General features: G+C 44.1%; 1 protein-coding gene across 3 annotated transcripts in view; it reads right to left on the bottom strand.

Moving 5' to 3' along the window:
• LOC106584839 (serum response factor) overlaps positions 1-12187 on the bottom strand; it is a 33392-nt gene that overhangs the window by 19039 nt on the left and 2166 nt on the right. The gene's annotated exons all lie outside the window — the stretch shown is intronic.

The following is a 12187-nucleotide window of genomic DNA, read 5'->3' as shown; positions in this document are numbered from 1 at the left end:
AGTGCATTGAAATTACTTAGGAAATGTGCAGTTTGGAGAGGTGTGGACACTTAGACAACAGTTAGACCTCTCACTCAAACCCTTGTAATCATTTTTTCTTATCTTGCACCAATCCAACATTTCAGTGAATATTCTTATGTTACTGAATGTTCCAGAGTATTTTTAGATTTTGTTGTTGACAAATTCTGTGAAAAGTTCAGTAAATGTAAAATGCAAAAAAACCAACAGTGTAATGTTTGGATTCAGTCTTGTGTCCTCATCTTTGGTCTGATTATTTCCCCATAATCTCCAGTGTTCTCTTTGTTTCTACCATCATCATGCATATGCTTTTTATAGTTCTTCTGTTAGAAACATTTAAAAATGTGGCCCTATCCATATAGGCCAATTTCCAGGAGTGTAAGGGGCTAAAGTGCATTTACAGTAATGCAATAAAAAGAGAATGTGATTGTCAGTGCACAAATGAATCATCCATTTTAATGCTAAGACACATGTTAGAAATAGTAGGCAAATTCTAATATATATATATATATATATATATATATATATATATATATATATATATATATATATATATATATATATATATATATTTATTTTAACTGCTTAATCAAGAAAAATCCCATCGGAGAGACGCTTGTCTGAGTAGAATTCATTAATGGCGAACAGTGCTTGCACACTGATGTTTCTATGGATATAGGGATGTCATCAGTTGGGCGTCAATTAGGGCTGGGCGATAAGTCAATAATTAGGAGGTAATTACTTCCCTCAATAACGTTCTAAAAACATTTAGGTACATTTTCGATAATGTCGATAGAATCATTAGGTACAGCAGTCCATTTCATCTCTGACACAGCAGGAACATATAGAGAAGTGACAATATAAGGGTGGAGAGGTATACGCCCACTAAAAGCCACTTAGCACCTTGAGTAGCCACTATTAACCACGAAAACAGTTGCAGTGATAGCCATGGAGAAGGAGCAGCTTCCAACGAAGAAATTATTGATAAAAAGGGTCCAACTGTTTCAGTTATTTGGAAGTGGTTTGGCTTTTTGAAGTTCGACAAAGAGCAGAGCAACGTTCGGTGAAAATTGTGCCGTAGACAGGTGGCTACCAAGTCTGGTAATTCGACAAACCCTTTTCACCTTTTGAAGCAAAATCACTCTTTGGTATATGCAGGAAGTTTGAGTTTGCGCCACGGTATTGATAAACGCCCCTCAAGCACCAGCCAATCTAGGGATGTTCGCCCGAAGCAGTCAACACTGACAGCGTTTATGCCCTACGATTAAACATCGAAAAGACAAAGACATCACAAATGCTTTTATGCATTGCTAAGGACATGCTACCAGTTAGCACAGTCGAAAAGGAAGGTTTCAAGAGGCTTATCAATTTAATTGACCCCAGGTACGTGCTCCCTGGCCGCAAACATTTCTCTCTACGCCGAGTGTAGGGAAAAAGTTGAGGAACAGCTCAAGACAGATTTTACATATTTTGCTACTACTACCACTGATTGGTGGTCTAGTCACACGTCAGAGCCTTATATTAGCCTCAGAGTGGAATCTTCTAAATAAATGCCTTCAAACATCATACTTTCCCGACGACCACACAGTTCAAGCTATAGCAGAGGGGCTCATTGATGCTCTCACCTCCTGGGGACTCAGTCAAGACAGACAGGTCTGCATTACAATGGATAGTGGTGCGACCGTGGAGAAGGCTGCTCAAATCAACAAATGGAACCGACTGCAATGTTTTGGACATTGTCTGCACTTGACCATTGGTAAGTAACCATGTCAATTGTGTATATTGAAGTAATTGGTTAGATGAAACTAAAATGTCCTTTTTTTTTCTTCCATCAATTGATGAAAAAATATTACATTTGTACATAACTAAAGGGATTATTGCGATTAACATTTTATTAAAATCTCTTGATTTCTATTAGAGAGAGTGGGTAGAGACAAAATGGGTGGATCGAGCAATTGGAGTGTGTAAGAAAGTGGTAGGTGCCATTTCCTATTGGTGGAAAAAGAAGAGACCTGGCAGTTCAAAAAGAACAACCTACCCCAGCACAAGTTGGTGACCGAGTCGCCGACCAGGTGGTGATCACGTCAAAAGATGATGCAAAGAGTACTGGAGCAGGAGAAAGCCATTTCACAGGTCTTGTCCAGTGACAAGACCCAGGACTTAGCTCCCACCTGTACTGATATAGATGTTCTTGAGTCCATCAACCAGGCATTGACCCCACTCCTAGAATTCACCGATGCTCTGTCTGGCGAGTCTTATGTCAGTGTGTCTTACCTGAAGCCAGTACTACACCTGTTCAATACAGAAGTCATGAAACCTGATGATGGTGAAACAGTGCTCACCCAAACCATCAAAACGATAGTCATGGACGAGCTGAATGAGAAATATGATGACCTAGCCACAGATGACCTCCTGGGCATAGCCTCGTCAGTTTAAAACACATTACATCAAAGTGGAGAAGTTGGGCCACATAAAAGCAAGAGCTGTCTCAGAGATGGTAAATAAGGGACATGAAAAGCCCAGCACATGGAGAAGTTGCTGCTGCTTCTGCTTCACCACAACTGACAGCTAAAAAGAGAAAGTCACTGGGCAGTTTTTCCAAAAAGCCATTCTCCACCACCAGATTTTATTGAAATCCAGCTGGTACAAAAGGAACTCAGCTGCTACCTTCAGTCTCCTGATTCTGACAGTGAGACCAATCCACTGGACTGGTGGAAGATCCACCCCCCCCCCCCCCCCCAAAAAAAACTTCCCCAAAGTCAGCCACCTGGCAAAGCGCTACCTGTGCATTCCTGCGACCAGCTCCCCCTCAGAGCGTGTTTTTAGCACAGGTGGCAACATAGTGACCTTCCATAGGGCAGCTTTAAAGCCAGAAACTGTAGACAGACTTGTCTTTCTTGCTTGTAACTTCTAAGACAACTACCCCAACATAAACTGTGATGTGCTTTTAGCCTAACAGTTATAATGCATATTGACTTGCACTATTTAAAAATTGTATTTCTTGCTCATGACTTAACCTCTTGGGGCTAGGTGGGACGCTAGCGTGCCACCCGTGGTGCACTCCATCAACAGCAGGTGCATTTCAAGAGCGGCAAATTTGAATCCAAATAAATGTCAAAATTCAAATTTTTCAAAAATACAACTATTTTACACCATTTGAAAGATAAACATCTCCTTAATCTAACCACGTTTTACGATTTCAAAAAGGTTTTACGGCGAAAGCATAAATTTAGAGTATGTTAGGACAGTACATTTACAAGAGTTGTGTGTAATGTTTTGTCAAGTCAAAGACAGGGTCACCAAAACCATAAAACCAGCTAAAATGATGCACTAACCTTTTACAATCTCCATCAGATGACACTCCTAGGACATTATGTTAGACAATGCATGCATTTTTAGTTCTATCAAGTTCATATTTATATCCAAAAACAGCGTTTTACTATGGCATTGATGTTGAGGAAATCGTTTCCCTCCAATAACCGGCAGTCAAGTCAGCGTAACAAATTAAATAATTAAAATTAGAAAACATTGGTAAAATATTATATTGTCATTTAAAGAATTATAGATTTACATCTCTTGAACGCAATCAACTTGCCAGATTTAAAAATAACCTTACTGGGAAATCACACTTTGCAATAATCTGAGCACTGCGCCCAGAAAAATACGCGTTGCGATACAGACTAGACGTCATGTTGGGGAGATCTAAAATCGAAAATACTATGTAAATAATCCATTACCTTTGATTCTCTTCATCAGATGTCACTTCCAGGTATCACAGGTCCATAACGAATGTAGTTTTGTTCAAAAAAGCTCATCATTTATGTCCAAAAATCTCCGTCTCGTTAGCACATGATGTAAGCCAGCCGGACTTCTCGTCATGAACGAGGGGAAAAAATATATTTCCGTTCGTTCAAACATGTCAAACGTTGTATAGCATAAATCATTAGGGCCTTTTTTAACCAGAACATCAATAATATTCAAGGTGGACGAATGCATACTCTTTTATAACGTATTGGAACGAGGGTACCCAACATGAACTCGCGCGCCAGGTGTCTAATGGGACATCATCGTTCCATGGCTCTTGTTCGGTCAGATCTCCCTCCAGAAGACTCAAAACACTTTGTAAAGGCTGGTGACATCTAGTGGAAGCAATAGGAATTGCCAAAATATTCCTAAGCCCCTGTGTTTTTCAATGGGATAGGTTTAAAGTCAATACAACACATCAGGTATCCACTTCCTGTCAGAAAATGTCTCAGGGTTTTGCCTGCCAAATGAGTTCTGTTATACTCACAGACACCATTCAAACAGTTTTGGAAACTTTAGAGTGTTTTCTATCCATATATAATAAGTATATGCATATTCTAGTTACTGGGTAGGATTAGTAACCAGATTAAATCGGGTAAATTTTTTTTATCCAGACGTGCAAATGCTGCCCCCTAGACCCAACAGGTTAAGGGTTTACAGCTTTTTAAAAAAGTGGAGTTAATGTTATTTGTGAGTTCTACTTCTGACAAATAAGAAACATTAAAGCCTTTGGTTTGTTCAGGCATTCATTATCTTGTGATAATTTATTAGCCATATCGCCCAGCCCTAGCATCAATAGATAAATAGGCCCTTGCATGCATCTTTATCAATACTGTTATAATAATGTTCCGGAACTCCAATTTGAGCAGCAGCAGCTGAAAAATGAGCTCCTACAAATATTGAAATTTACATGGTTTTTAGAGTGAAGTACATCGGAAAAAAGCAAAAGAAAACTGCAAGACTGAATAGGAGAAAAAACAAGCAACAAACAAAGAAACTAGGCTTTTGAAAAATAACTATTTTTCATAAAATTGTAGTTATCTTAGCAAGCTGAATTGTTTACCAGTTGCTAAGCAGTTGCTAGGGACTCTTTTGGAAGAAGCTAGCTAGCTAACGAAGAACAACAAAGAATATCTAGTTAACAGAAGAAAAGAAAGAAAATCAGGACAGAAGAAAAAGGATATCAAAGTGAAACAGTTCTCTAAAGACACAGGAGACAATAATACAAGAAACAACACTTCTGTAGCTTGTCAACTATGTGTCTGTCTATCCCTGTTCTCTCCTCTCTGCACAGGCCATACAAACGCTTCACACCGCGTGGCCGCTGCCACTCTAACCTGGTGGTCCCAGCGCGCGCGACCCACGTGGAGTTCCAGGTCTCCGGCAGCCTCTGGAACTGCCGGTCTGCAGCCAACAAGGCTGAGTTCATCTCAGCCTATGCTACCCTCCAGTCCCTAGACTTCCTGGCGCTGACGGAAACATGGATTACCACAGATAACACTGCTACTCCTACTGCTCTCTCTTCGTCTGCCCATGTGTTCTCGCATACCCCTAGAGCATCGAGCCAGCGGGGTGGTGGCACTGGAATCCTCATCTCTCCCAAGTGGACATTCTCTCTTTCTCCCCTGACCCATCTGTCTATCTCCTCATTTGAATTCCATGCTGTCACAGTTACCAGCCCTTTCAAGCTTAACATCCTTATCATTTATCGCCCTCCAGGTTCCCTTGGAGAGTTCATCAATGAGCTTGACGCCTTGATAAGTTCCTTTCCTGAGGATGGCTCACCTCTCAGTTCTGGGTGACTTTAACCTCCCCACGTCTACCTTTGACTCATTCCTCTCTGCCTCCTTCTTTCCACTCCTCTCCTCTTTTGACCTCACCCTCTCACCTTCCCCCCCTACTCACAAGGCAGGCAATACGCTTGACCTCATCTTTACTAGATGCTGTTCTTCCACTAATCTCATTGCAACTCCCCTCCAAATCTCCGACCACTACCTTGTATCCTTTTCCCTCTTGCTCTCATCCAACACTTCTCACTCTGCCCCTACTCGGATGGTATTGCGCCGTCCCAACCTTCGCTCTCTCTCCTCTTCCATCCTATCATCTCTTCCCTCTGCTCAAACCTTCTCCAACCTATCTCCTGATTCTGCCTCCTCAACCCTCATCTCCTCCCTTTCTGCATCCTTTGATTTTCTCTGTCCCCTATCCTCCAGGCCGGCTCGGTCCTCCCCTCCTGCTCCGTGGCTCGACGACTCACTACGAGCTCACAGAACAAGGCTCCGGGCAGCCGAGCGGAAATGGAGGAAAACACGCCTCCCTGCGGACCTGGCATCCTTTCACTCACTCCTCTCTACATTCTCCTCTTCTGTCTCTGCTGCTAAAGCCACTTTCTACCACTCTAAATTCCAAGCATCTGCCTCTAACCCTAGGAAGCTCTTTGCTACCTTCTCCTCCCTCCTGAATCCTCCTCCCCCCCCCCCCCCCCTCCTCCTCCCTCTCTGCGGATGACTTCGTCAACCATTTTGAAAAGAAGGTTGACGATATCCGATCCTCGTTTGCTAAGTCAAACGACACCGCTGGTCCTGCTCACACTGCCCTACCCTGTGCTTTGACCTCTTTCTCCTCTCTCTCTCTCCAGATGAAATCTCGCGTCTTGTGACGGCCGGCCGCCCAACAACCTGCCCACTTGACCCTATCCCCTCCTCTCTTCTCCAGACCATTTCCGGAGACCTTCTCCCCTTCCTCACCTCGCTCATCAACTCATCCTTGACCGCTGGCTACGTCCCTTCCGTCTTCAAGAGAGCGAGAGTTGCACCCCTTCTGAAAAAACCTACACTTGATCCTTCCGATGTCAACAACTACAGACCAGTATCCCTTCTTTCTTTTCTCTCCAAAACTCTTGAACGTGCCGTCCTTGGCCAGCTCTCCTGCTATCTCTCTCAGAATGACCTTCTTGATCTTAATCAGTCAGGTTTCAAGACTGGGCATTCAACTGAGACTGCTCTTCTCTGTGTCACGGAGGCTCTCCGCACTGCTAAAGCTAACTCTCTCTCCTCTGCTCTCATCCTTCTAGACCTATCTGCTGCCTTTGATACTGTGAACCATCAAATCCTCCTCTCCACCCTCTCCGAGTTGGGCATCTCCGGCGCGGCCCACGCTTGGATTGCGTCCTACCTGACAGGTCGCTCCTACCAGGTGGCGTGGCGAGAATCTGTCTCCGCACCATGCGCTCTCACCACTGGTGTCCCCCAGGGCTCTGTTCTAGGCCCTCTCCTATTCTCGCTATACACCAAGTCACTTGGCTCTGTCATATCCTCACATGGTCTCTCCTATCATTGCTATGCAGACGACACACAATTAATCTTCTCCTTTCCCCCTTCTGATAACCAGGCGGCGAATCGCATCTCTGCATGTCTGTCAGACATATCAGTGTGGATGACGGATCACCAGCTCAAGCTGAACCTCGGCAAGACGGAGCTGCTCTTCCTCCCGGGGAAGGACTGCCCGTTCCATGATCTCGCCATCACGGTTGACAACTCCCTTGTGTCCTCCTCCCAGAGTGCTAAGAACCTTGGCGTGATCCTGGACAACACCCTGTCGTTCTCCACTAACATCAAGGCGGTGACCCGATCCTGTAGGTTCATGCTCTACAACATTCGCAGAGTACGACCCTGCCTCACACAGGAAGCGGCGCAAGTCCTAATCCAGGCACTTGTCATCTCCCGTCTGGATTACTGCAACTCGCTGTTGGCTGGGCTCCCTGCCTGTGCCATTAAACCCCTACAACTCATCCAGAACGCCGCAGCCCGTCTGGTGTTCAACCTTCCCAAGTTCTCTCACGTCACCCCGCTCCTCCGCTCTCTCCACTGGCTTCCAGTTGAAGCTCGCATCCGCTACAAGACCATGGTGATTGCCTACGGAGCTGTGAAGGGAACGGCACCTCCATACCTTCAGGCTCTGATCAGGCCCTACACCCAAACAAGGGCACTGCGTTCATCCACCACTGGCCTGCTGGCCCCCCTACCTCTGAGGAAGCACAGTTCCCGCTCAGCCCAGTCAAAACTGTTCGCTGCTCTGGCACCCCAATGGTGGAACAAATTCCCTCACGACGCCAGGACAGCGGAGTCAATCACCACCTTCCGGAGACACCTGAAACCCCACCTCTTTAAGGAATACCTAGGATAGGATAAAGTAATCCTTCTAACCCCCCCCCCCCCCTTAAAAGATTTAGATGCACTATTGTAAAGTGGTTGTTCCACTGGATATCATAAGGTGAATGCACCATTTTGTAAGTCGCTCTGGATAAGAGCGTCTGCTAAATGACTTAAATGTAATGTAAATGTAAATACATTGTTACATTTGTGATACAGTAATAGGTTCAGTATAGCCTACAGTTGCAGTGAATATTGTTGTATGACAAAATGGATGAATGACTACATTTATTTGGATTTAGGATATAGGCCTAGTGTTTTTTTCACAAGTCATTTGATCCTTCGATGTCGACTCTTCCTATCATTGTGAAGCAGAATTCACCAAGCGTTGGATTGTTCACCCACTAATAGGGAACGTGATCTGGGTTTAGACCGTCGTGAGACAGGTTAGTTTTACACTAGGCCTATATCCTAAATGCAAATTAATGTAGTCATTCATCCATTTTGTCATACAACAACATTCACTGCAACTGTATCTAAATGCAAAACCATTCATACAAACTCATGAGCAAAGATAAAGCAAAGCAGTGCGACAAAACAAACAGTTACACAAACAAGCGTACAGTCAATAACACAATCCATGTACTGCCTAACACAGTACATGGATATTCAATGAAAACTTTCTACAAATGTGCTCTGCAAACACTGTTTTCGTGCAAACACACACAAGTCCTTAGCACTGATGCAGTGGTGAGGCAGCAAGCACATCTTCCAACTATTTATTTATAGATATTGGAGAGAACAATCAATGTGGTCTCTGGGCTGTAGTCCTACAAAGGCCAAGAGTGGAGAGGAGTGGTCAGGCTAAAGGCCAAGAGTGGTTAGGCTAAAGGTTATTGGGAGAGTAAGAGGTAAATATTTCTGAACAAGCGCATTAGTTGCTTAGAGCAGTGCAAGGCTACGTTCAGAAGGCAAACGTTGTGGAACATTGCAAATAGAAATGTCATGAATATAACTAACGTGATTCCTTACTCAGCATGTCAGAAGGTCATGTTTGTTCTACACAGGCTCATAGTACCTCAACCCAGTGCCCTACTTAATGCAGCCTAGACCAAGCTTCCTTCCACCATGCATAGCCATTTCTTAAAAGCTTTTAAACAGCATCTCGGTGAGCACAAGCTGTTGTTTCCAAGGGGATCCCCACAGCCAAGCATAACATTGTGCCTGTGTAGGCAGCAGAGAGCGTGGCTCTAACAAGCCCAGGGCTCTCAGGCACTATGGGATAGTAGTAGTAGGAGGGAAATGGGATCTTTTTCTCAGCAGCCATTGGCTGCGTATGCTATTCAATGTATTGATGCACTTTATGGTGCTCATAAACTGGGACAACATCAGAAAGCAACCAGTGTTAATTAGAAAGCAAGGCTATAAAGTCAGGAAGGGGCAAACGATAGGAAGGAGAATATAGAGTTGAAGAGATTGAGCGAGTTAGGCCTAGCTATCCTGTGTCCTCCACTTTGCAGCAACACTTTCTGTAGGTTGTCATTTGTGCGGACCCACCCACACACCAAACCTGGGCTGGTAAGTAACCTAGTGGTTTTAAGAGCGTTGGGCCAATAACGGAAAGGTCGCTGGTTCGAATCCCCGAACCAGCTTGGTGGAAAGATCTGCCGTTCGACCCTTGAGCAACACCCCAACAACTACTCCCTGGGTGCCGATGACGTCGATTAAGGTGGCTCCCTGCACCGATCTGATTCAGAGGGGTTGGGTTAAATGTGGAAGACACATTTTGGTTGAATGCATTCAGTTGCGCAACTGACTCAGTATCCCATTTCCCACACTGTATATGCACAAGTGGCATTGCCTCATTGCAGAGTGGAAGGAACCCTGTGGTTGCCTAGGCACCCACACAGTATCGCTCTAAGAGGGGGTGTGCGTTGGCAGTGCACCATGGAGGAGCAGTGATAGCTCAAAGCTCAGATTTTGTGGAACATCAAAGCAGTTCTTTATTCTACCTTCCACATTGCAGTCTGATTTTTCAAGCGAACCAGAGCCTCCTGGGGCTGCAGGTAGTCTAGTGGTTAAGAGAATTGGGCCAGTTAACGAAAGGTTGCTGGTTTGAATCCCCGACCCGGCATGGGGGGAAAAATCCGGAAGGCAGTTAACCCCCAAAAACACCTGCTCCCCGGGCACTGTGGATGTTGATTAAGGCAGCTCCCCGCACCTCTCTGAATCAGAGGGGTTGGGTTAAACGTGGAAGACACATTTCAGATGAATGCATTCAGTTGTGCAACTGACTATGTAGCCCCTTTTCTTGCCTGTATTTTATAAACAGAGGTTGCCAAATATTTTTTTTCTTCCCCCCCTCCCTGCTGCATACAGCACACCTGGGTACAAAAATCTGTAAAGTACCCTGCCCTGAGCAGGGTTATTTAACTCCCAAAGGCCTTTGCAGACTGTACGTCGGAATCAGTTTTAAGATTATCATGTTACACTGTATGATGTTACCAAATTAAAATCTGCACGTGTGGCAGCAGCACAAGCCTCACTCTATGCTTATGCACAAGTGAAGTGAGTTCAGGAAAAAAAAACTGAAAGTATGCATCTTACAAAGAGTTCACATACAAACTTTATATGTCCAAACTCAATCAAAATAACATGGTCGCTGTGTTAGACCGTTGTGCATTTATCAAAATACCATCAGGTGGCCTGATTTCATGCAGATGTGTCATGTAAACAAGATTAGGGAAATCATTATTTGTGCACAGCATGTAGGCTAAAAGTTTAAATCAAACTATTATATTAAATCCGACTATTCACAATAATATCAGGTGGTGTGAAAGGAAGGCCCGGAAAATCGTCAAAGACTCCAGCCACCCAAGCCATAGACTTGTCTCTGCATCAAGTCTGACACCAACAGGCTCCTGAACAGCTTTTATCCCCATACCATAAGACTGCTAAATAGCTGACAGAATGGCTACACAGACTGAGTTGACCCTTGTATTTTATTTTTGCACTGACTCTACACTCACGCACACTAACATGCCAACACAACCATGTTAAACCCACTGGCTCCAGGTTATCTATAAGTCTTTGCTAGGTAAAGCCCCGCCTTATCTCAGCTCACTGGTCACCATAGCAGCACCCACCCGTAGCACGCGCTCCAGCAGGTATATTTCACTGGTCACCCTCAAAGCCAACTCCTCCTTTGGCCGCCTTTCCTTCCAGTTCTCTGCTGCCAATGACTGGAACGAATTGCAAAAATCACTGAAGCTGGAGACTCATATCTCCCTCACTAACTTTAAGCATCAACTGTCAGAGCAGCTTACAGATCATTGCACCTGTACATAGCCCATCTGTAAATAGCCCATCCAAATACCTCATCCCCATACTGTATGCATTTATTTTGCTCCTTTGCACCCCAGTATCTCTACTTGCACATTCATCTTCTGCACATCTATCACTCCAGTGTTTAATTGCAATTATTTTGCCACTATGGGCTATTTATTGTTCCTAATCTTACTTCATTTGCACACACTGTATATAGACTTGTCTATTGTGTTATTGACTGTGTTTGTTTATTCCATGTGTAACTCTGTAGCACTTTGCTTCATCTTGGCCAGGTCGCAGTTGTAAATGAGAACTTGTTCTCAACTGGCCTACTTCGTTAAATAAAGGTGAAATAAAATACATTAAAAAAAATGAAAAAACACACACAATCATAACTTACGCTGCTGCTACTCTGTTTATCATATCCTGATGCCTAGTCACCTTACCCCTATACATACCTACCTCTATCACTCCAGTATTCCTGCACATTGTAAATATGGTATTGGAACTAACCCTGTATATAGCTTCTTACTTTCACATGTTTTTGTTCTACCTTGTTATTTTGTGGAGCTTGCAAGAAAAGCATTTCAGGGTACTTGTGCATGTGACATTAAAACTTGACACGTGACCACAGGCCCGTGGAACACATGCATGCTGCTGCTGTCGTCCCATTTGACAGACTTATCTAGGATGAGGTTATCAACCTACACATGACCCAACCTAAATGCAAATAGTGTCATACCTAACCAAACAGGCCAGATCAAACAATATTGAGCTGCCTTGAAAAGAAAGTGGCTTTGGCAGCAAGTATTTGCATGCTCAGGTTTTTACTGGGCTATAACTTGGGGAGGTGATTGCAGGAATGCATTAAAATGTTCTTCACACCA

Source organism: Salmo salar, chromosome 02 (assembly GCF_965601325.2).
Source record: "Salmo salar chromosome 02, fSalSal1, whole genome shotgun sequence".
In the NCBI taxonomy this organism is placed as follows: domain Eukaryota; kingdom Metazoa; phylum Chordata; class Actinopteri; order Salmoniformes; family Salmonidae; genus Salmo; species Salmo salar.
This window is presented reverse-complemented; position numbering and strand designations above follow the sequence as displayed.